Source organism: Coenobita brevimanus, chromosome 60, assembly GCF_032717465.1.
Source record: "Coenobita brevimanus isolate Jiangsu-jjx chromosome 60, ASM3271746v2, whole genome shotgun sequence".
Lineage (NCBI taxonomy): Eukaryota > Metazoa > Arthropoda > Malacostraca > Decapoda > Coenobitidae > Coenobita > Coenobita brevimanus.
In genome coordinates, this window is record NC_137013.1 from 41,220,645 (window position 1) to 41,241,364 (window position 20,720).

At 41.6% G+C, this 20,720-nt stretch overlaps 1 protein-coding gene across 2 annotated transcripts in view; it reads left to right on the plus strand.

The window, feature by feature from the left end:
* Positions 1 to 12,165, plus strand: part of LOC145403255 (histone-lysine N-methyltransferase SETMAR-like) — a 35,119-nt gene extending 22,954 nt beyond the window's left edge. Inside the window, exons 3-4 of one of the 2 annotated variants that reach the window (XR_013897960.1) lie at positions 1,076 to 1,195; positions 11,973 to 12,165. The gene's annotated coding sequence lies outside the window, so the exon portion shown is untranslated. The remainder of the gene's footprint in view (positions 1 to 1,075; positions 1,196 to 11,972) is intronic. The other variant, XR_013897959.1, reaches the window with a different exon arrangement.
* Positions 12,166 to 20,720: the final 8,555 nt, after the last annotated feature.

The window sequence follows — 20,720 nt, forward strand, 5'->3', positions numbered from 1 at the left end:
ATTGATTTTCATTCATTCATTCTCTTTTTCCCTTCCTCCATCTCTCTCTCAGCCTGACAATGCCTCCACCACCACCACCCCCCATCATGCCGACAGTGCATTCAACCTTGCCCCTCTCCTGCCTGCCTGCCTGCCTCTCTCTCTCTCTCTTTTATTGCAAGAGACATTTTGGATATTTTCTTTTACATAATATTGTATATATTATAAATTTGACATCATTTCCACACCACCCCTGAGATCAAGGCCACCGACTGGGTGTGGAAGTGTTGCCACTCGCGAGTGAATAATGTTTTTTTTTTCTTCAGTATTGGCATATGCCTACTATTTTGTCCTAAATATTAGCTTATAATTATAAATGTGATTATTCCTCGCCCTTAAAATTACAGTAAAAGCCAGTAAATGTGAGCATTTTTCCCTAGCAACACCCGTACAAGCTATGCTTTGGGTCTACGGAGGGGTACGTACTTTACCTTAGGCCAGACTGGGTGTGTAAGTGTTGCCACTCAAGAATTATATGAATTATTTCTTATATTGGCATATTTCTTCTTTTTTCAGGCTCATTCTCTTATATCCATAACTGTAATATTATTACCCACCCTAAAACTACGCTAAAAAACATTAAAAGTGACTACAATTTCTTTTAGCAACAATGTACAATATGTATGCCATGTTTCTGTGTTACTGTATAAATATTTTATGCATAATAAGATTACTGTTGATTCATCCATCAAAATACACAAGTGTAAGTTTTATTCATCTGAATTTATCGTATTTGTGTTGCCTTGTACATAAATAGCTTCCGTTTCACATCGCAAGTTGGGGAAACGTGGCACCATTGTACACAGGTGCGGGCCACACCAAAGCCGCAAATTTACGCGAGTCTTACTATAGCACCTCAATTGAAAGTCCTATTGAACAAGTCCCTTAATTCCCTCCCTATCCTTCCTATGGATAATTGTGGACTACAGGAGTCTCCCTGGTTGCTAATCATATTAGCCCACTTTATGGGCACTGGAGAGGGGTGCCTTCACAAGTCTCCTTGGTTACTAGTCACACCTCCCTATCCTCCCACAAGATATTGATGGACTACAGGTGAAGGGCAAATTCAACCTGCAGTCCACCATGTTCATGCACAGATAAGCCACGGAGGACACAAAATAATTCAATGAACTACTTGGATAAAATGAAAAAATCAGTAAGTAAACGAGGACTTTCTGTATAACTATGGTTCTTTCACCTTAACTTGGCCAAGAATTATCCTTTGGCAGTTTACTTGTAAAAAAAAAAAAAAAAAAAAAAATGCTCTCCATCCTTTCCACAGTACTTCTTGGTGACTATCATCATAAATTTTAATCTACCGTCATAACTAAACACTTAAGATTTAAAGATGGTAATTTTTGGCCAAGTTATGGTAATGAGAGAGAGGCAGTTTTAACACATTACCAATCTTCTTGGAACACACGGCATTTTCTTTAACAGAGCTGGGCTGATGATGCTATCTTGATGTGATCATCAGCCATTTTATTAGCAGTTACCTCACCTCCTGGAAACATTGAAAAAACATTAACTGGTTTGCTTTCAGCTGATGGGATTGAACCACCACCAAAACTGAAATACTAAGGTGTGGTTGTCTAGGCATCAGGTGACCACACAAGACCACTAAGCCCCCAAACACTACACCACCAGGCACCTAAACACAAGACCACCAGGCACTGAAACTCCAAGACCAACATGCACCTAAACATTAGACTGCTGGGCATCTACAGTGAATAATACAGAGCAGCAAACACACAGATTCTAATCATCATCCAGTGGAAGCACAGAGACTCATGAGACCACCTAACATTTAAACACAGTTAAAACAGACCTTAACATAATCCAGGAGTGTATATACAGTACCTGAAACGGACCTATCATTGCAAAGCACATCCAGCTGAAGCATCCTGACCCACTAGACCACCAGCCACTACACAATATATTCTAGCTCAAACATACAACTTAATTAAAACTACAACCAGCTGGAGTGCCTTCTCCTATCAAGAGCCAAACCTTAATCCTTGATTCAGTGTCCACAAACTGCCTTCACATCACATCTGCCATCAGGATGCCAATTCTCCAACTCACAGCACCCTCTCTCAGGCTTCTCCGCACAATCCCTCATCTAAACCTGTCTCCTCAATCCCTCCTCATCCTCCTAGTCAAACATCTTCCATCATATCCACAATTTTTTCATAACTATTTTTAATTGGCAGAAACTCTCATCCCACCTAAGGGTGGGATTGGAGGTCTGAATGATGATAGGCAAATTAAAGGCAGTCTTACAGTCATCAAGACATCTATAAAGTAATTTGTTTTTTAAACAGAAGGCAAAAATTGCTAATACACTTAAAGATAATCCTCCATAATCCCTGTGCTTAAACTATCTATCAATCCATCCATTGCTCTCTCTCTCTCTCTCTCTCTCTCTCTCTCTCTCTCTCTCTCTCTCTCTAAGATACATTTGCTGGCTGTGCAAAAACAAATAGTTAAGAGACAATATTTTAAAATTATTCTAATGACCTGAATAAGCCAGAAGCCAATATAAAAAAAAAAAAAAATCCAAACAAAAACTGAATGATAAGATCCATTCACTGAAAGATGCCTGAACACAGCATTTAAAGGAATGTCACGGGCAGAAGGAAACAGTCACCGGCAGAAGGAAACAGTCCGTCACAGGCAGAAGGTTTTTTTTTTTTTTTTTTTTTTTTTTTTAATTAACGTACTTAAAAAGCATGAGCTGAAGAAACTGCATGTGGTTGCCCTGATACAACAGAATTGCTTAACTGCCAGGTTATAGAAACATTCTTTTAACTACTTCCCTATCCCCGGAAAGGAGTATCATGGTCCTCAGAAGGGAACCTTATGCCTACAATCCACCTGGTTAAATTTCACACAGGCCTAGGAATAAATTCAGACTGAAGCATATTTCTATTTCCTTAAATCTGATGACATGGTTTTATTCTTCCTACCACCAGGGAATTTTCCAACTTTCGGAAGGCCCAGCTGTAATAGAATTAATGAAGGGTGTATCTTCCAGTTCAAAAGTTGTAAGGCTAAGAAATTGGTCTGAAACCAGCATTAATAAAACCTATAACATATGAGTAAAGAAACAAGGCACCAGTGGAACTCACAAAAATCACAGTATTACACAGACGACATGGCTTTACTATCAAAACTGCTGTCCTTTTAAAATGTATGGGTCTCAAGCTGACCCTGGTTTAACCCGTAGAATCCCGTCACTTGTTTTAATTCATTCCTGTCGAAACCATATGATTTCACCCAACTTAGGGAATATTCTCTCTAATGATTAGGCCATATCCCTTGTTCCAGGTCTCCAAAGTACTATATATTAAGAATGAAACAAAGTGGAGGGTAAAAACGATAATCTCCAGGGATAGGCTGTTAGCCTTCTCATGTAACTACTACACACCAACTGCAGGAAAAGACATTTAGCAAGTTTGAGTTTATATGAAAGAAGGTGTGTGTGAGCTGGGGGAAGGGCAGCAAAATGGCAGGGGACAGGGCAACATGGAGATCTGTTTGTGGCCACCCCTTATGGGATTAAGCGTCAGGCTATTGATAAAGTTTATAACAAATTCTGGCAATACTCTTGCAACTTTTACTTCCTAAGCCATATAGCTATAGGCTTTAATGCATTTTAGATTTCTAACACTTACTAAGGCAAGTTTTGTAACCAAATGGCAATTAACAAAAGCTAGTACCATGGCAAGATTTACAGAAAGCTACACTCATACAACTTAATATACAGTACACTTCACTAAGCCCATCAATGGTTATTTCAACAGACTGGCATCTAAATGATCAAACAGCTATAATACATTACAGGGTCTCGCTATTTTAGTATCCATATCAAATGTGGTGGTGAAACAAAGTTTACCATCTGGTACCATCCCTGCAGGCGTGACCTCTGCTATCAAGCTGCCCCTCTCCTCCAACTGCCCTTAAGCACAAATATGCAATAAAACTCATTAACCCTTTCACTATAATGACAGTGCTACCTCAATACTGATGACTTATGCTGAAGGACATATCTTACTCCATCCATCTCAAGGAGTCTGGGTTAATATTCTTGCCATACAGATATGTACCTATCCCCTATCCCTCAAATGGAAGATGGTGGACTGTAGAAGCGTAATTTCGGCCTGAAGTCCCCCAGATTCACGTGGAGATAAGCATGAACCCACAACAGAGTTATGGGCTCTAGTCCATAACTAAGTTACCCACAACAGAGTTAAAAGCTCTAGTACATACCGTAAAGTTTTCCACACTGAAAAATATTCTCACAAAAATTTGCATTGTAATGCATCTATTCCTATACAGTATAATGATACTTTACTATTCAGGTGAAGCTAACGCAAACCATATGTGAACCAATTTTAATTTTCCTCCATTCCATTGTTTCCCACCTAATGATGGGTTACGACAGGGTGCAGAACACGTGGACACAGAAAACATAATACAGGGAGTAGTTAAAACTATACCTCAATTTCTTTAACCAGCTAAGGATCGAATGAGGCAGGGTTTAGAAACAGAGGGAGAACTAACCAGCATTTCCTTCATTTATTCGTTTATACTGGCTCCAACATGCTTGCATATATCAGCCTTGGTCAACTAATAGTGGCTCTCCACACTGCTTGATTTCTAGCAGCCTATTCAGACCCTCATCATTGAGGGCACAATCTACCACTTCATTATTTCATTCCCCCCCCCCCCCCCTTTTTTTTTTTTTTTTTTTTTTTTTTTTTTTGCAACTCTACCCTAAACATTCAAACTTCTTACCCTCTGCAACCAGTTGTCATCCTCTAACATTTCCACATCTCCAGTGAAAAGGACCACATTAAATTTCTATGACTGCACCTACACAGATATCAATTACTTTACCCCGGCTCCCATCCACTCAAACTGTTAGGCCTCAAAGTTTCAATCACATTACTTGAATAGTATACTGTATGCACTGTTAATTTACTCTATCTATATCTAAATGAAGTATGCTAGTAATAATGATACTGATCATCAAAGATGTGCTATAGCAAACAAGCATGAGCAAATTATTGTCCTGGCATTGATCTCAAATACGCTATAACAGGACAAAAATCTGAGCCTAATTAAGGCTTTAAAAAAAAAAACTTTCAATTTCTTGGCCATGAGAAAAATTACCATACTAGAAAATTTTTACTGCTTGGATGTACTAAATTTTTTATTTGAGGGAACTGGGCCACTCCCACAACTTCTGTACCCGAGTTATTGTACAAAATTTAATTATTTTTATAGTTTTGAGTTCTGGTTACTACTGCCAGGTTCTTTTCACTAGGCAAAACTAACACTCCAACCTCAATAAATCGTGGTTGCATGAAACTCAGTTGTCTGTAGTGCCATACGCCTTAATTCTGTAACAGGTGGCCACAAACAAATCGTCTACACTTTGTCCAGTTCTCAGCCATTTGACTGCCCTCCCTCCTAATCATGCTCCATCCCATCCCTCCATCTCATGCTCAGTTATGATGCAGGAATGAGTGTCTTTGGTCATTTTAACTTTCCATAATTAACTGATGGCATGAACAGCTGAAAATGCTTAGCGAAGTTATGTTAAAACAAATACACTAAAAGTACTGTACCTAAATGAACAGGCTTCTGCCACGGGCTTCTTCCAAGTAGTCCAGGCCCCTCCACTACTTGAGTTCTCCAAGGTGTCTCCCATCACTCCTCTTGAACCAGACCATCAAGTTGTCCTCTCTTTGGAATCACACTCTTGATACTTTGTTCACACACACAAACCCACAGCCACAATTAAACACTGCAATTAAAGAAGAAATTTAGTACAATTATTTACACTGATAGTTGACAAATATACGGTAAAAATATACAGTAACAGGCTAGTTCTACCTCATACCTTACTTTGCCCAAGACAGGGAGTTGTCAAATTTAGATCAAACAAATGAAAGGCTTTGTATAAAGTACTATATTCTAGTGTTTATCATAACACTCCCATGTTAAAGATTAAGAAAGGGCATTTTATGCATAGCTAAAGGAAAAAGTGTGGCTGCATGGTTTGAAAGGTAGGGATTTTAAAACAAAGTCCCTCTACCTCAACCAAACCTAAACATTTGTCCTTTTGCAGCTTACTTCGTGTAGCTCAGTGACAGACAATACTTCAACTCTACAGTTTTTCCTTCGCACTTCATGACTGACATCAATTTCATGTTAATCTCAGCAATAAAGATGATGCGAGCAATTTTAGGCCAGGTTAGAGTGAAACAGGTATAATGCTATTTAGACTGCTTCATCATGGCCAATGGTTGAGTGTGCATTTTTATCCATAGACTCCAGCATTCCAAGGGCTTGAATGGTGAGTGAAGAGGAGTGTGACTCAATTGGGCAAACTTTGGCTAGTATCTCAGGCTATCTTTTTTCTGGCTCTCTGGACCCTACCTCACTCTACTTTGAGGTGAGAAAGGTCTGGATGATGATGACGATGAATTTTCCATAACACATTAGCTACATATTCTTGCTACTCTGGGAGATTAAACAGATAAGGGTCATTTCCACAAGTCAAAATACAAAGATGAGGTTGCATGGACTTTGACTAGCCGTGGTTACTAGTTAGGACTGAGCCCTTGGTTGCCCGTTACATTTACCATCCCAGTTTGACTATGCTTCACCATCAACTAACTGAAAAATGGCTAGAGATCTTTACAAAATTGTTACATGGAATCTGACAAGCTCCCTATGCAGCAGAGATGAGTCGTTGGTTACTAGTCAAACTTACCTTCCCAATTTACTACGCTTTTCCCATTAACTGAGACGGGGCAAGGAGTCAAATGAAAAACTCTACAGTGCTCGTCAGAAGTATTCAGCGTTGTCCGCCAGGCGCGCAATACTTATGGCCCAAAAAGAATCACCCATTCTGGGGGGTAAGAATTGAGCCACAAGTTTGAGCTCCGAGCATGACGTCACGGTAGCCTGGGGCCTTCCGACGCGCTGGTTGGTTCCCGCCTCAGTCGCCCACGGGCTGCCTGAGAGAAAGGAACTCCGCCGAGTGTCCCTCTCAAATTGCGCCATTTTTTACCGAGTGTCCCGCAGTGTTCTGGCCTTCACAACTTTGTTATGGCACCTACCCGTGAACTATCGAGTGAAATCATATCCCAGATCATTGCTCTAAAGGAGGCAGGCCACCAGACAAAGGAAATTAGTGAATTGGTTGGTGTGGCACGATCGACAGTGCGTCGTTGGTGTGCGCGGTTTCGGGAGGAAAACAGTGGTGCAGTTCCCACAAAGAAACCGCGGTCTGGTAGGCCTAGGAAAACTTCCCCAAGGTCTGTTAATGTTTTAAAACGTGCAGTGGAGTTTAATCCTCGTGTGAGTGCAAGGAAAATTAAGGAGAGCAACCCGGAAGTGTTTGGTGAGGTGTCAGTGAGAACAGTGTCTCGTAGGGTGCATGAGCTTGGTTACACAAGTCACAGGCCTGTGAAAAAGCCTCTTCTCACCAAGAGCCAGAGAATTCGTAGGCTTTCCTTTGCTAATAAATATCTAACCTGGGGTGAGGAGCAATGGTTGTCAGTGTTATGGTCTGATGAGGCAACGTTTAGTGTTACCTGTAACAGAGGAGCACGTGTGTATCGACGCAAAGGTAGTGACCCACTTGACCCACGGTATGTAGAAAGCACAGTTAAACATCCTGATTCACTCATGGTATGGGGTTGTTTCTCAGGGAAGGGTTTGGGGAAGCTTGTTGTACTTCCCAAGAACATCAGAGTGAATCAGGATGTTTACCTGGAGCTTCTGTGTGATCATTTACCAGACTCCTTCGAGCTAACAGGTGCACGAGTGTTTCAGCAGGACGGTGCACCTGCTCACAAGGCCAAATCGGTCACCAATTGGCTTCGTGACTGCGAGGTATCATTCATGACAGACTGGCCAGGAAATAGCCCAGACCTCAACCCCATTGAAAACCTCTGGTACCTCGTAAAGAAGAGTCTCCAAGGGAAAGACGTGAGCTCTCTGCCTAAGTTGGAAGCCGCCATTCGTGACTCCTGGGACAAAATACCCCTCCAGCACCTCAGGAGCCTCGCCCTTTCACTTCCAAGACGTCTCAGGTCCGTGAAGAAACGTAAAGGCTACCCTACGAAGCACTAAAGGTAAATAAAATGCATTATTTATATGTTTTTTCAATGTTGAAAGGTTTGTTTCTCAGGAGGGACGCAGGGCGCTCTATACTTCTGACGAGCACTGTATATCAAACAATTTTTACATTGTGAAAGTCAGCATGCCCAACCCCTCCAGAAACTCCTCAAGCTATACAAAGCCGTATGGAAATAGCAAACATAATATTAGACTGAAATGGGTAAGGCATACTCACCAAATTAGTATCCAGTTAAACGTCCCTCGGCTGCAAAAGTTATGGTTGTGGTTACACTTATAGTGGTAGTTTGGGTAGCTGTGGTGATGGTAGTAGCCCTCTACAGCAAAACGCCTTAATGAATTTGCCTCCATGTCATTGTTCTTCGCCAGGATGCTGCCCACTTAACACATTCCTAAAAAAGAAAATCATTATAAGCCATTGCGCTAAAAACTGCATAAAACAAGATAATTCATAAACATACTGAAAACCAAAACTCGAAACCAAACACCAGAGTTCCACACTCACCAAAAAATACCCCCCAAACCCCAAACACAGAACCCCAACTCCACACACGGACCCCCCCCCCTCCCCAAACTCCTCGCACAGATGCCCCCAACTCCACACGCACACACAACCTCCAAACTCCACACACAGACCCCCCCCCAACTCCTCACACAGACACACCAAACTCCACACACGCGACCCCCCCAAACTCCACACACACGACCCCCCCAAACTCCACACACACGACCCCCCCAAACTCCACACACACGACCCCCCCAAACTCCACACACACGACCCCCCCAAACTCCACACACACGACCCCCCCAAACTCCACACACACGACCCCCCCAAACTCCACACACACGGCCCCCGCAAACTCCACACACACGGCCCCCCCAAACTCCACACACACGGCCCCCCCAAACTCCACACACACACACACACACAACCAAACTCCACCCCCCCAAACGCCACACAAACACATCCCAAACGCCAAACACAGACTCCCCCAAACTCCACACACAGACTCCCCCAAACTTCTCACACAGACCCCCCCAAACGCCACACACACACACACACACACACACACACACACACACACACACACACAGCCCCCCCCAAAAAAAAAAATCCCCCCCCCCCAAACTCCACACAGACCACTAACTCTACACGGATCCCTCAATCTCCACACAGACCGCTCCAACTCTACACAGATCCCCCAGACTCCACACACACACACACACACACACACACACCAAACTCCACACAGACCGCTCGAACTCTACACAGATTCGGCTTCACACACACACCCAACCAGACTCTACACAGACACCACACAGCTCTTATCCTATTTTCACTTATTACAATTTCCATCATCTGAGTAGCCTAAGTTTTAAAATGCTTTGGGAGTGTTTACAATACAAACTAAAACCATTAACTCCATCATAAAATCAATTAGGGGGTTCGAAAAGGAACACCAGCTTACCAGAAGTGTAGACCTCCTCCACCAATTCCAGTTCAAGGCAGACTGACTAGCCGGAAAGTTCCCCCCTCCCTCCCCTCACAATCCTTCCCCCACTAGTTCCCTCCCTCCATGAACCAGCCTGTTTTCCACCACCTCTCTCTCTCTCTATCTCTCTTCCTTGTCCCTCCACCTCTCTTTCTCCTACTTCCCTCCTCCTCTCTGAAAAACCCACTTCCTCCACCTCCTTCAACCCCATCCCCCTCTGTACCTCACCCTCCTATCCTTCCCCCATTTCTTCTCCTTCCTCTCACTCCTTACTCCCCCCTCTGTACCTCACCCTCCTTTCCTTCCCCCTTTTCTCCTCCTTCCTCCCACTCCTTAGTCCCCCCCCCTCCCTTCTGATTGCTCCATCCTTTCTTGCTATACATGAACATTCAGTATTTATGGCTATACACCGAAAAAAAAAAATGTATAGGAGAACGATGACGATGAAACCAATATTAATGATTTACGATTTCAAACAGAATCACTACCACAGTTACCACCATCATTACCAGCACCACCTACTACCACCATTACAACCACCACCACCACGAACTACCACCATCACCGCCAACAAGAACAAAAACTACCACCATTACCATCACCATCGCAACCAATTACCATCACCAATTTGAACCACCAACCAACCATTGCCATCACCACCAGCTATCACCATTTCAACCATCACACGTCCTTCAACTCCATCCCTAAATCCACCACCACTACCATCACCACCATGCCGGTACCTACATCCACCACCACCATGCCGGTACCACCATTACCACACCACCACTATGCCAATACATCCACCACCACCACCACCACTACCATGCCAGTACACCCACCACCACCGCCATGCTAATTCATCCTCCACCACCACCATGCCACTACACCCACCACTATCACCACCACCACCACGCTAATTCATCCTCCACCACCACCATGCCACTACACCCACCACTATCACCACCACCACCACGCTAATTCAACCTCCACCACCACCAAGCCAGTACCATCATTACCACACCACCACCAAGCCAATACATCCACCACCTCCACCATTACCACTACCACTACCAGACCAATACCACCACTACAGCTAGTTTTTCCTATCATTCTGTAAAATTGTTGCAAAAGGAAATTTTGAGCCAAGCTAGAGTAAAAGTAGTATAGCAAATCAATCACTGGTCAAAACACATTTTTAAGGGTAAATTTTGTTAACTGCTGGCCACTTAAAGAATTTTCTTAATATGCATATCAATCGTTATGATGCCAAGAAACAGGGAAAGTATACCATGGAAGCAACATTATCTCTCTCTTTCTAACACACACACACACACAAATAGTATTGGATTTTTGATCATTTCCCTTGAGAGAGAGAGAGAGTGAGTCTGGGCTTCTGCAACACATTAATTCCCTTTCATAAAACACTAAAACTGCGCCAAGAGATTCGGAAGTTGCCAGACCTTCTTTATATGTCAGGGTTATCAAAATTTCATCGATATGTTGCAAGTTGCGTAGAAATATTAATAGAAGAAAGAGAGAAAGAGAGTTTCCCCTGAATTACAAATGGAAAACTTCATTGCCCCTATGAAGATAAGATCAGAGGAGGGTTTGTGAGTGGGGAAGAGGGGAGGGTGGGAGGCGGTGTGGGTAGGGAAGGATGGGTTGAGTGGGAGTATGGGTGGGGTTGTGTGTGTGTGTGTGTAATTCACCGGGTCGGTCAGGATCACTTGATGGTCGTGTGTGTGTAATTCGGAAGGAAGTCGGTCAGGATCACTTGATGGTCGTGATTGTCAGCTTCTCAGTGTGTGTTCGAGCGAGGAGCGAGGCGCGTCCACCAGTTGGCAAGCGAGAACTTTACCACTGGTGTGTGTGTGTGTGTGTGTGTGTGTGTGTGTGTGTGTGTGTGTGTGTGTGTGTGTGTGTGTGTGTGTGTGTGTGTGTGTGTGTGTGTACTTGCTCCAATTCTTAAAGGGTTACCAAGTCTCTAAAGTCAATCAATACCCAATATACTTTTAGGTTGTAGTTATTCTGTATGATGTAAATATGAACAAACAGTGAATACAGAGAACAGTTGCCAGTTTGGCTAAGAAATGTTTGGTTGTTATTTTTATGCAAGTACAGGAGCAAACAACATTACAAGGAAGTTTGTGAACAGCAACCCAATTGACTGTGAAGAGCTTGGCAACCAGTACTAATTGAGACTGAAATAATAAAGTCTGCTTGCTGCATATAATATTCAGAAGACTTACCATAACTGATTTTATCATCAACTGCCAGGCTTCAGGATGGAGCAGAGCAGGCAGCACATCAAGAGGGAGAGGAGGAAGTAGAGTAGGAAGCAGACGATTCTGGGTATCAAAATCCTCTTCAGCAGCGTGTGCATCTTCTCCAAGGACAAGACCAACAACTGAAGATAAAGTCTGAATTACTGGACTGTATACTGTACATTATCACATTAAAATAAACCTTTCAGTTCTATCCTCATTCATTAACCCATTTTGCCAGTGATAAAACCTTCCTGGTTCAGTGCATCCTACCTCACCTACTCTTCAGGTGCAGTGCCTGGTAGGGACTTTTATATATGTATATATATTTTAATGCAATGAATGAACCACAGGATAGCCCACAAGACTGTTTCCTCCAAGAAAACGCAGAAGAAAAAGCCACCCCACCCCTGAGAAAAAGGTTACTTCCTACAATTCACGATGATCCTAGTTTGAAAAATTGATCAGATTTACATTATATAAATACTACTGAAGATTATTCACTAGGTACTGGTAATCTAAACAAACAGTAACTGTGTGGTAACCCTGAGGTGGAGTGAGGATGAGACACGAAACAGGGAGATTCACCAGGACTAGTTGAACGTCCCATAAGTATTTCCCTATACCCCCCCGTAAGGAGGTTGGAGAATTGCAAAAGAAAGGGAAACCTAAGCCTATGGTCCACTAGGTTTATGCCTCAAATAAACCTAGGGTCACATAATCATAAACCTCTTTCCCCATCAAGTAGGGAACATTAAATCAGGAGAAATAAAGAATACGATATTAAGAACTAATCAACAGCATGTATAATAAAATGAGCATCACAACCATCCACTTACCCCTCAAGACCCTGCAATCCTGGCACCATTCAAGGCTCTGGAATGCTGGCTCCAACTGATAGGTAAAGTTGTTCACAGGCAGCTTCATATTTACCTATAAGAAACAATCTACAAACATATACATATAAAATACATATTACAGTGTGTTATGCAGCACGATGGAAAGAAGGAATAATGAAGGAATTAGCACCAAGCCATAATATGGCCATATGACAGTGTAAGAGGGGGAAATAAAGGCTGGAAGAAAGAATGAGACATTAAGAAGAAAGAATAATGGAATAAGACAGTAAGGAAAGACTGGGGATTGTCTTACGACAGAGATACTGGGGAAGTATTCTTTTCCCCCCTCCCCAGTACAATGGGGTGACTTTTTTTTTTTATTTTTTTTTTAAAGTAACGGGGAAACCTCAAAATTTCATCCCTATTCCTTCGTTTTCGGATGTGTCTATTGATGTCACCAAGCCTTTAAATGTCACCGAATTTTCCATGTCACCGAACTTTAAATGTCGCCAAACCTCTACGTAACATCAGTAAGTATTTATGTCACCAGACAACTAAGAAATATCAAGTACCATTCAGATGTCACCATACCTATAAATAATTCCACCAGGAATTGAGGTTTGTGTCAACAAACCTCTAAGTAACATCAAGCATTTTTGCCACCAAACATCTCTCTCCCACTACTAAGTACCTCTGTGTCACCAGGCATATATTTTCAAGTCACCAAATATATATTATCATCACCAAGCCTATATTTTCATGTACCCAAACATATTTCATGCCACCAAGCATATATTACCAGGTCACCAAGCACATACTTTTGTGACCAGCATATATTATCACGTCACTAAGCATATACTTTCATATCACTAAGCATATATTTTTGTCACTGAGCATATATTATCATGTCACCAATCATATACTTTCATATCACCCAGCATGTACTTACATGTCACCAAGCACATACCTTTATGTCACCAAGCATATACTTACAACAGCATGCTTAATGGAATGAGCATCATACCCATCCACTTACCCCTCAAGACCCTGCAATCCTGGCACCATTCAAGGCTCTGGAATGCTGGCTCCAACTGATAGGTAAAGTTGTTCACAGGCAGCTTCATATTTACCTATAAGAAACAATCTACAAACATATACATATAAAATACATTATTACAGTGTGTTATGCAGCATGATGGAAAGAAGGAATAATGAAGGAATTAGCACCAAGCCATAATATGGCCATATGGCAGTCTAAGAGGGAAAATAAAGGCTGGAAGAAACAATGAGACATCAAGAAGAAAGAATAATGGAATAAGACAGTAAGGAAAGACTGGGGATTGTCTTACGACAGAGATACTGGGGAAGTATTCTTTTCCCCCCTCCCCAGTACAATGGGGTGACCTTTTATATATATATATATATATATATATATATATATATATATATATATATATTTTAAGGGGAAACCTCAAAATTTCATCCCTATTCCTTCGTTTTCGGATGTGTCTATTGATGTCACCAAGCCTTTAAATGTCACCGAATTTTCAATGTCACCGAACTAATTGTCGCCAAACCTCTACGTAACATAAGTATTTGTCACCAGACAATTAAGAAATATGAAGTACCATTCAGATGTCACCATACCTATAAATAATTCCACCAGGAATTGAGGTTTGTGTCAACAAACCTCTATCACGCATTTTTGCCACCAAACATCTCTTTCCCACTACTATCTCTGTGTCACCAGGCATATATTTTCAAGTCACCAAATATATGTTATCATCACCAAGCCTATATTTTCATATACTCAAACATATTTCATGTCACCAAACAAATATTACCAGGTCACCAAGCACATATTTTTGTGACCAAGCATATATTATGGTATCACGTCACTAAGCATATACAGTAGGCCTACTTTCATATCACTAAGCATATATTTTTGTCACTGAGCATACAGTATATTATCATGTCACCAATCATATACTTTCATATCATCCAGTATGAACTTACATGTCACCAAGCACATACCTTTATGTCACCAAGCATATAGTTTCAACAGCATGCTTAATGGAATGAGCATCATACCCATGCACATACCCCTCAAGACCCTGCAATCCTGGCACCATTCAAGGCTCTGGAATGCTGGCACCAACTGATAGGTAAAGTTGTTCACAGGCAGCTTCATATTTACCTATAAAAAATGTTCATATAAAATACATTACTACAGTGTGCTATGCAGCATGGTGGAAGGAAGGAATAATGAAGAATTAGATCCAAGCCATAATATGACCATATGGCAGTGTAGGAGTAGAGGGAAAATAAAAACTGGAAAAAACACTAACATCAAGAAGAGAGGCAGGACAGAAAAGCAGAATAGGACAGTAAGAGAAAGACTGGAGACAACAAGGCCCCTTTTCGTCACCCCTTACGACAATCAGAGATATTACGGAAGTATTCTCCCCCCGCCCTCACCCTCCCCAGTACAGTGGGGTGATTTTTTTTCTATCAAATTTGATTCAGTGACAGTGTATTTTCTGTTAAGTAACGGGGAAACCTTAAAATTTCATTCCTATTCCTTCGCTTTAGGATGTGTCTATAGATGTCACCAAGCCTTTAAATGTCACCGAATTTTACATGTCACCGAGCTTTACATGTCACCAACTACATAACATCAGTAGGTATTTATAACATGTCACCAAACAACTAAGAAATACCATGTACCATTCAATGTCACCATACTTTTAAATAATGCCACCAGGAATTAACGTTTGTGTCACCAAACCTCTAAGTAACATCAAGCATTTTTACCACCAAACATCTCTCTCCCTCTACTAAGTACCTCCCTGTCACCAAGCATATATTTTCAAGTCACCATGTACGTAGTATCATCACCATGCACATTATTATGTCACCAAGCATATACTTTCATGTCACCAAGCATACATTTCATGTCACCAAGCATATACGAGGTATTTTCATGTCACCAGGCACATACGGTATTATCAGGTCACCAAGCATACATTTTTGTCACCAAGCATAAATTATCATGTCACTAAGTATATACTTTCATATCACCAAACAGATACTTTCATGTCACCATGCATATACTTTCATGTCACCAAACATACACAGTACTTTCATGTCACCAAGCATATATTAATCATGTCACCAGATATATATTTGAATTCCACCAATAATAATGCCATAATGTATGTTTCTAATGCCACGAAGTAAAACTGCAGCTTTTAGTCCGAGCGATCATTCCTGCACTTTGCCCTTCTATGCGGTCCTGAAGAGGGACACCTTCATGTGGTGGCACTGATATAACTGGATGCTTCTGCTGCCCAGCTATACAGTACAAACATCCCTCAACTCTTCTTATCTCCCAAAGAGGGGCTGTGGGCTGCAGGAGGGCAATTTCAGGCTGCTCTGCACAGGGTTCATATATCAAATGAACCTGGGACCACAACAACGTCAGTATATAAATGATCACTCTACCCAGGTCCACCACGAGGAGGTAAGCTGCTGGGACCCACACCATGCCCTTCCCAACCACCCTACCACTGGACATGCTGCCGTCATCACTGCATATGATTTGAATTTTTACATACTGGAGTCTGTGTTGAATGACAGTAGTAGACGTTTGACTTTAAGAGACACGTCTCAAACTGGAAGCATTATATGGCCTTCAATTTCGTCTTCTTGATCTTTACCCTTTTCTTGGTCATGATCTTGATCTTGATTTTCGTCTTCTTTAGAACACACTGGAACTGGAACTGGTGTGCCTGAGACAAAATACACCATGAACAGGAAATGGTGTGTGTGTGTGTGTGTGTGTGTGTGTGTGTGTGTGTGTGTGTGTGTGTAAAAAGAAGAAAACACACCAAGAACAGGAAATGGTGTGTGAGAGAAAACACCAAGAACTGGAAATGGTGTGTGAGAAAGAGAAAACACACCAAGAACAGGAAATGGTGTGTATGAGAAAGCACACCAAGAACAGGAAGTGGTGTGTGTGAAATGGTGAGCTCACACCGAGAACAGGATCAGTTGATTCCGGAACAGAACGCCAGCCGCAAATTTCCAGTCGCGCACGCAACTAATCTACATTGAAAGTTTTCAACTAAACAAAAGAAGGCAGCCATACCACAGGCTGCAGCTTTGCGCGGATACTTTTGTTAAGGTGTAGCATGGTGACATTCTGGTTACATCATCCTTTTATAATATATAAAAGTTTGTCCACTTTGAAACCTAACAGCTTGGTGACATCCTACTTTTAAATTTATGATACAGAAAAATTCGTCCAATTTGAAAACCTAATAGCCTAGTGACATCCTACTTTTATAAACTGTATAGAAAAAAAAATCTATTTTGGAAATCTAATAAACTGGAGGCACCCTGGTAACATCCTACTTATGTAAACAGGAAAAAAAAAAAATGCCTTTCAGCTTCCTAGTTAATTCTATAGGATATTCTGGTGCCCTATGTGGTTGCGGGTGAAACATATCTAAATCATGACGGGTGGTTGAGCTTTCTGGCCCAATGATGCATCGAAACGTGAAGACAGAGGATGTGAAATATGTATCAGCATACCACGTGTGACATTCAGATATGTGTTGGTGACCTAATTTCGAGCAACACATCGGTCCAGACTAGCTGCTTGTTGCAACCCCAGCACTGGGCCTCGAAAGTGTCCTCTCAGATACATCCAACACCCACACGGCATCTAATAAACATTCTGGATAAAAATAATAAAATATGACATCCAAGGACATTATTCAATAGGAAAAAAAAAAAAAAAAAAACAGCAACCACGTCATTGTCACACGCATGGGCCGAGTGCATGTGATGGCCGAACATCCCCCCTCTGTGACAGCTCATCTTCACCTTAGGCTACGTGCTGTTGTGGGTTCTCTTGGAACACCCTGATGACACAAACTGGAGGTGTGTGTATGTGTAGACTATTCTAAGCAACCCAGCCACCCAGACCACATGAAAAAAAAAAAAAAAAAAAAAAAAAGTACAGTATTTTGACCAATCTTGATATCGTACATTGACTATTGTGCTGATACCCGTTTTTGAGAACACTGTCAAAATTATTTTGAATTTTAAGCATGACTAGCCAAGACTGGTAATGTTCCTCCCCAGGTATTTTGACTGATATTGACTTTCCGTTCGGTAAACAAACCCTGTGCAACCGAGGTCGAGCAAAACTCGATAGAGAAACGTGCTTATGGCCAACTGTGACATAAAACTGGTCCCATATGTTTGCTTGACATGGAGAATCCAAATTTATGGCACGCTGACAATTGTGGTTGCGCCATCTTGCAGCAGCTTTAGTATTAGTTCTTCATTTAAGTTCATCGAGGCTAAAAGTTGTCCCATATAAAGTTATTTGACATAATTAGTTACTTTTTACAGCACACTGTGTGAAACATGAACCTCACTGCAGGTCCCATGCAGAGCAATTCTGCTTGGTTTTTCCCGTATGCTACCACAAGGTAGGGTCTTCAGGCTTTTGACAATTTTACCTTGTGTCCAACAAATGTTACAGCTGCCCTTTCATCTGATCCAAAATTTCAAGCAAAAGCCCCGTCTGGTCGGTCACATGACAAATAAAATAATTTAATTCCTCTACTTCCAGAAAACCTCCCATAAGGCAGCCATATGTCCCACGAACTACCGTAAAGTATGGCGTTGAGGTAAAGGCAATATAATCTTGCCGAACCGTTTTCGCGACGCTCGCTTAAAACTCAATGATCATTCAAAATTGCTATGAAGATAATCTTGACTAGAAAATGTCGCGAAAATGCTGCTTAGGTCAAGGCACCAAAACATGAACAAAAACATGAGGGAAAAAAATCACCATGAAGTAATCACTTACCACCATAATATTGATGAAAAATATGTAAAATAAACTTTGACAAGGCGTGAATTGATAGGTATTTTTCCTGCTTACACTAAACCGTATATATACCGAACAACAACCACAAGGTGGAGAATGTTAAATTGTACAACAGACATTATAACTCGCTCAGAAATATGTGCTATGAAGGATCTTGATACCTCGTTGAGTACGGCTCTTATGCAAGCTCAGGCAGGGGTGGTTTAAAAGGCCAGTTAAAGAGTTGACAAATACGGTACTCAAGCCATCATTAAATAATCACTCAATCAACTCTCCACATATCCATAAATATCCATACTTACTTCCAACAGCCGTAGATTATTCAGATGAAGATGGGTACATGAATTTATGGAGCAGTCGCTACCAACTCACACACCATAAACATACACCTGAAGAAGGAGTGTATTCCTCCGCGACTCAAAAGTAGTACCTCTTCCTTTGCTATTTTGCTTATTACGGCTTGTTGTTCTCCAGTATATAACTTAAATATTTCTTTAGCGATATTAATTCCATTGATACTATACATGGTAATGCAAAAATGCCACTAACAATAACAAATGGGTAAGAGAAAGGTACTCTTACGTAAGCAGGCCCAATGTAGTTTAAATGCCTTGGTAAACATAATCAAAATACATAACTGTCTACTAACCACATATTCACAAACACTGACTCACTCTCTAACGTCCGTAAATTATGTAAAGGCAAAAGACTCGACGAATTCAAGCAGAAAAGCACCAAATACGACGTAATAACTACACCCGCAAGGAGTGAGTCAAGCGGCTGCTGGTGTGTTCCTCCGCTGCCTGTAAGTCTACTATTTCATTTCTCCACCGTTTCATTTTTGCCAAAACAGCGGTAGTAATACCGCACACGTTACTTTTGCAACCTATATCGTTATTAAAGAAACATAATATAAAAGGGAGTTATAAGGCGCAAGGGAGACTTCATATCCGTCTTAACTTCGCTAGATTTTCGTCCATTACCAGATAAATATTCCACACAGCTCAATGACAAGAAAAAACAATGTTACTACATCTTTTTCACATCTCATGTTCCTGACTAGCACCATATTATAGTGTTAGTTTATTGTTACAGCTCAGTATTCAAGACTTTGACATGGCAGTTAAGGCCAAAGCCGCGTCAGAATTGTGATGCTCCGCGGAATAGTGAGTGATGTCTCAGGGCCGCAGAGCAAGGACACGCAGTGGCTTGAAGTATGTGAGCGACGAGAGGAAACTAAAAACGGTCACTCCTGCTCTACTTCGACTCAACCTTGGATGGGGTCGTCTCGTTTCCTCTTAACGGACCACATTCTCAGGGCATGTGTGTGCTCGTCCTTATGTGAACTTGTGTAAAATGACACACTCAAATAACCATATTTTTTCCTATGTCTGACTCTAGACAGAGGGTTGAACAACCCGATCCCAGAGTCACGGTAATCCTCCTATGCATACCATCGGCTACACCTCCTCGCGTTACTTTTGGCGTTAACACTCACTGTCCCTGCCAAATCCATGCTAATGGTTTCTTATACAGGCCTGGTGTATTGGTATTAGCAGGGATGTTCTTAACGTCATGTCGGTGGGTCTTATGGTAGATAAGTAAAGTCTTGTTTTAGGAGATTCAATTTTTTACCGTTCTTTGCCCCAGCCAGCAATCAAACTCGCGTCCATTAGTATTGAAGACCGCCTCTGTCGACCTGCCCACCACCTTTCCAATAAGACTACCCACATACTGTACATGCATTTATACATATACATGCATGCATACATAAAAACATGTACATACATACACAAAGAACACACACAGGCACACACTCACACACATATCTGTGTGGGAGAGAGAGAGAGAGAGAATGGGTGACAGCGAGTGAGAGGGGGAGAGGGAGATGAGGTATTACAGGGCACAACACAAAAGATCTTTAGATGCCATACATACCAATGCAAATGGGCTGTTTTCTGTTTAGATGCAAGCCTTCTATGTTCAGTGATTTTAAACATTTAATAACTTGAAC